The following is a 5952-nucleotide window of genomic DNA, read 5'->3' on the forward strand; positions in this document are numbered from 1 at the left end:
TCAGTGGGTTAAGGATCCAGTGTCATCACTGCTATGGCTCAGATCACTGCTGTGGCACAGGATGGGAACTTCCACACATCAGGGGCATGGCCAAAATTAAATAAATATTTAAATAAAAAATAAACTGAAACTCTTGGACTTATGAGCTACATACAGAACTAGAATCCAGAAAGATATGTTAAAAAATTAAGTTTGAATAGAACAGCAACAATGGATGATAGAAATAAGTTGATTGTTCTTATTTATTGATTACCTTTTTTCTTTTTCTCCTGCGCAAGTTTGGGTTTATGGATCACTGCATCTTGAAGAGATGTAATTACAGATGGCTAAAATCCTTTTCAGCTAACTTAGTGAAATTAAACTGACATGTATCTTTAAAACTATGTAACTCTTTTAATATTGTGATTGAAAAATACAAATGAATTTATATTCTGAGTATTAATAAAATATTGAGATTATTCAATTCCATTAATAATTTATATAATTTATTATACATTTACATATCAATATGAAAGCATATTCAAGTATCATTGAGTATGTTTTTATTTTATTCATGAACAGTCGATTTAATCAAGATTTTTCCTTTCCCCCTGCTCTAAGGATCAAGTTTATTTACTATGTTTAATAACTTTGCTTTATCATGATACATTAGATATTCAATGGACAATGTGAGAATTATTTATACCATTACAGTAAAATCTGTTTTGTTATTTTGTTCTGTTTTCTGATAATTTGTGATCAGTTAGATTACAACAAAATCTGTGGCATACCTTTCAATACATAGAGGTGGCCAGAATCTTTCTCAGACTTACAAATCAGAATCACCAGAGAAAGGTCACTAAATCCATATTTTAATAAGCTCAATAAGTGACTGACATTTAACCTTAGCGATGAGTCTTAACAAATAAAGAACTAATTGAAAGACATATATGGAAACTCATATTGTTTGGGTATGTTCACTTATAAATTGGTTTTAGTGTTGATGAGCTTCTTCAAATATAGGTGCTAAATCTTCATTCATAATAGTTAAAATATAAGAAGAGAAATGTAATCCTACATGGCAAATATAAACTCATAGGCATGAAAGATCATTGTTGGGTTATAATCAGACTACCCCCCCACACCTATTTTTTTTTAAAAAAGTCTACTAATTTCCTTACTGATTAGGTTATTTGAGTTTTTTTTAACTTCCAAAGTAGGGAGGAGAAATATGAGGCATCTTGGAGTAAGGGTTTCTTTAATCCGTTTCACTAACATTGGGATAAATCCTTTAGTTCATACTTTGCATTGCCTCTTGTGACCTTGAATTTATTATTAAGTGATTGATAAATGGTACTAGTTTTAGAATGGGTAGTTAGAGCATATCTTCCAAAGTCCATATAGTCCTTTGGAATCTTTTTACTTGCCTGAAATTAGGTATGAGAATTCATAGATCTACTAAAAAATGAGAAAGAATGAAATTATGTATAGCTTTTATTTTAGAATACTCCTCACTAGTTAATCTATGTTAAAACATTGATAGTTCAGTCTAATGTTACAGGAAGGGAAATCTATAATTCACTACACTACATTTGTTTGTCTGAACAGCCAACCTCTGTTTACCAGGCATGGAGTTTATTACATGTATATATGCACAGTCTCTGTTCTATAAATCTTGTTTGTGGTGAGCTAGGAGAGTGAGGAAATGGGCATTGAAGGATGAGCTATGGATAAGTTACAAATGGACACTTCCAGTGGTTGCTAAAACTCTGGATAGAAATCTATGAATTTATGGTACACAAGACCATCGGTGAAATATATCCAGGATTCACTGTATAAAGTTCCTGAACTCCCTCATAAAATGTAGCTTTGTTTTTTCATATACCTCTCTGAAATATCCCCTATCAGTTATGCTTATTTATTTGTTTAAATTTATATAATATTTTAAGATTAAGAAAATGGGAAATCAAATGTAATATCTTATATTCCTAGTTCATCAGTAAGGGTTTCCTCTTAGTTACATTTAAGGACAGATTGTCCTGGGACGCTACCCATCTTCCTAAATATTTTGTTTCTTTGAAATGTTGTACCATGTATAATGATACAGCATTTCAACACCAAAACAAAAGTCACTGCATTTTATAACAAGGCACAAGCAGAGGTGGGATATTTAGCCAAGAGTACCAGATGTGTTTCTCTGATGGAAATTTTTTAAAGAGAGACACAGCAGTGTGCAAATGCAGCATCGTGACTGTGCAGTGCCTGGTGCTCACTGCCCAGGCGGGGCAGTCCAAGTGGTCGCCATGGAGCTGTAGTAGTGGGGCTGGGGCCACTGCGAGCTGTTGAATTGAGTGCTGGGGAGGCCCATCGCTGGGCATGGCTGCTAGTGCTCAGCTTCGTGTTTGGGTGGTATGTACTCAGGATCCTCCTCCTCAGGACTGTCCTCTTTTTTTTTTTTTTTTTTTTTTTTTTTGTATTTTTGCTATTTCTTTGGGCCGCTCCCACGGCATAAGGAGGTTCCCAGGCTAGGGGTCGAATCGGAGCTGTAGCCGCCAGCCTATGCCAGAGCCACAGCAACACGGGATCCGAGCCGCGTCTGCAACCGACATCACAGCTCACCCAACGCTGGATCGTTAACCCACTGAGCAAGGGCAGGGACCGAACCCGCAACCTCATGGTTCCTAGTCGGATTCGTTAACCACTGCGCCACGACGGGAACTCCCGTTCTTCTCTTTCATGTCCTGGGTACTGCAGGAGGATGCAGAGCAGAAGTCCCAGAGGCACGCAGAGATCCAGGATATGAAGTAGGAGCTCCCCACCGTCAACATGATGGTCGAGTTTGCCAGATACGCCAGGCTGGAGCAGATCAACAAGATAACTGATAAGCTCAAAACTCACGTGAAAGCACGGACAGTGCCACTGGCCAAGATAAAATGGGTGGTAAGTGTTGCTTTCTACATATTGCAACTGTGCTGATGGTCTCGCTCATTTGGAAGTATTATTCTGTCCCTGTGGCTGTGGTGCCCGGGAAATGGATAACTCCGCTAGACTGCCTGGCAGCATTTCCTACTAGAATAGCAGGTGGTGTTGGAATTACCTGTTGGATTTTAGTCTGCAACAAAGTTGTGGCTATTGCATTTCACCCTTTCAGCTGAAAGAAGATGAATGCAGCTACAGCACTGTAAAAAAAGGAATTGTCATTTAGGAGGTTGAAAATATGATTTATGCTGTTTGTTTATTGTGTTTTTTTAAAGAAACATGGGCCACAGGTTAGTTTTTATTTTTGAACGTGTTTATTTTTGGAATTTATGTTGAGATTCTTGTAAGAGTCATAATTTTATACAATTTGTCATAAGCCATAAAGATCAGTCTCACACCTACGTTCTAGCCAGCATGGCACCAGATTTTTAATAAGAACTGTGTGATGTCATGTGGTGTCCACATGTTGTTCCTTGTGATTTGCATTCTTGTCATATTTTAAAGGTCACATTGCCAACGGAAAGTCATAATTTTCTTTTTTCTTTTTCTGGCTGTGTCCACTGGATCCTTAACCTGCTGAGCTACCAGGAAACTCCCCTCAAAATTTTCTAATAATTTAAGGACTTTAAAGAATTCATGCTATTTTTAATCCAGATTAAAACGTAACTTAATGTGAAGACCACTACTATAATTTGAAATATTTTTATTTCTTTATATATCTATATATTTTCTAACTAGAGACATTTTGAGTGAAGTAAATCAGAAAGAGAAAGACAAATACCATATGAAAATGTGTTTTTTAATCTCATGCAGTACTATCAATAGAGAACACTAATTGACATTGCTTGTGCTTTTTGCTTCCTCTGTTTGAAATGTCAGTTGTTGGGTAAGACTTTGGATGTATTATCTGCTTATTTGAAGCTGGTAATTTTTCATCACTATGTTTTATAAATGTATTCATGAGCCCATAATGCATTGTTTTGTGCCTGAGCTGTGTGTTTCAAAGTATTTCAAATGAAGGGTATTTTTATAGCCTTGAAAAAAAAATTAAAAAAAATTAAAGAGACACTATACATTCATAGAAAAATTATTTGATAAAATCATAAGTTCAAACATATAAACTTCCTACCTTAATCATAGTATGCAAAGTAGAAATGTTCTGTGACCTCTAGGCCTTTGCTATATTTTCTCAAATTGTCCTTCATGAAAAAGAAATACAAGATTTTATCCCCCTTTTCATTATATGGCAGACAACTGTTAGAGTTAAATATTTATTCAATGGAAAACTTAGGAACAGATTTTACATTTATAATTAGTATATAAAACATATAAATCCACCCTTCTTTTCCCTCACATTAGACCTGTAATATAGTCTTACTCATCATCTAGTTCAGAGTGACTAGGATGCAAGCTAATGCCCAGAGCTTTTATCAAATGCCTCGTGCATACAGTTCTGAGGGGTAGAACTGGTTACTGGGTTACTTTTGTCTAATAACCCCCCAGTTTAAGAAGTTCCCATGGGACCTAATCAAACTGAAAAGCTTTTGCACAGCAAAGGAAACCCAAAAGAAAACAGAAAGACAACTTTCAGAATGGGAGAAAATAGTTTCAAAGCATGCAATGGACAAGGGCTTAATCTTTAGGATATACAAGCAACTTATACAACTCAACAGCAAAAAAGCCAATCCCCCAATGGAAAAATGGGCAAAAGACCTGAATAGACTGTTCTCCAAAGAAGATATACAGATGGCCAACAAACACATGAAAAAATGCTCAGCATCGCTGATTATAAGAGAAATGCAAATCAAAACTACCATGAGATACCACCTCACACCAGTCAGAATGGCCCTCAATAATAAGTCCACAAATAACAAGTGCTGGAGGGGCTGTGGAGAAAAGGGAACCCTCCTGCACTGTTGGTGGGAATGGAAACTGGTACAGCCACTATGGAGAACAGTTTGGAGATACCTTAGAAATCTATACATAGAACTTCCATATGACCCCGCAATCCCACTCTTGGGCATCTATCCGGACAAAGCTCTACTTAAAAGAGACACGTGCACCCGCATGTTCATTGCAGCACTCTCGACAATAGCCAGGACATGGAAACCACCCAAATGTCCATCGACAGAGGATTGGATTCGGAAGAGGTGGTATGTATACACAATGGAATACTACTCAGCCATAAAAAAGAATGACATAATGCCATTTGCAGCAACATGGATGGAACTAGAGACTCTGATACTGAGTGAAATGAGCCAGAAAGACAAAGAGAAATACCATATGATATCACTTATAACTGGAATCTAATATCCAGCACAAATCAACATCTCCTCAGAAAAGAAAAGCATGGACTTGGAGAAAAGACTTGTGGCTGCCTGATGGGAGGGGGAGGGAGTGGGAGGGATTGGGAGCTTGGGCTTATCAGACACAACTTAGAATAGATTTACAAGGAGATCCTGCTGAGTAGCATTGAGAACTATGTCTGGATACTCATGTTGCAACAGAACAAAGGGTGGGGGAAAAATGTAATTGTAATGTATACATGTAAGGATAACCTGACCCCCTTGCTGTACAGTGGGAAAATAAAAAAAATTAAAAAAAGAAGTTCCCAGACAATTTGGCAATATTAAAAACAACCCCTTGTGCTCAGGATGTGGGTAGGGGTGGTGTTATAAAGAGCCCTTGAGGGCAGAAATAGAATTACACAGCCATGGCTGTGGCAGAAGAGTAAAATGAGGTCTTGGCTAGGGTGGAATCACTGGCCTGTCTGTAGTTCCCCAGGGCACAGGTGCCTTTTAAAATTCTTTTGGACATGTAGGTCAGCCTGTGACATGGTCTGTAAACATGCATTATTATTATGATCTTGCTTATGTATCTGGTTGCCAATGTCTTCTAGCAGATTCTATCCCCAATGGAAGCAAAAGTATTTGAACTAAGATTTTCTTGGTCATCAAAAGGTGATAGCACAGTGCCAACTATTCTAATAAAAGA

General features: G+C 37.3%; 1 pseudogene; it reads left to right on the forward strand.

The window, feature by feature from the left end:
* The first annotated feature begins 508 nt into the window (after positions 1-508).
* Positions 509-3134, forward strand: LOC146399407 (guided entry of tail-anchored proteins factor 1 pseudogene; annotated as a pseudogene).
* The last annotated feature ends 2818 nt before the right edge of the window (positions 3135-5952 follow it).

Source organism: Sus scrofa, chromosome 10, assembly GCF_054392235.1.
Source record: "Sus scrofa isolate SSC_HxYL_T2T_F1_AM1 chromosome 10, Sscrofa_HxYL_maternal_Yorkshire_Landrace_v2.0, whole genome shotgun sequence".
In the NCBI taxonomy this organism is placed as follows: Eukaryota; Metazoa; Chordata; class Mammalia; order Artiodactyla; family Suidae; genus Sus; species Sus scrofa.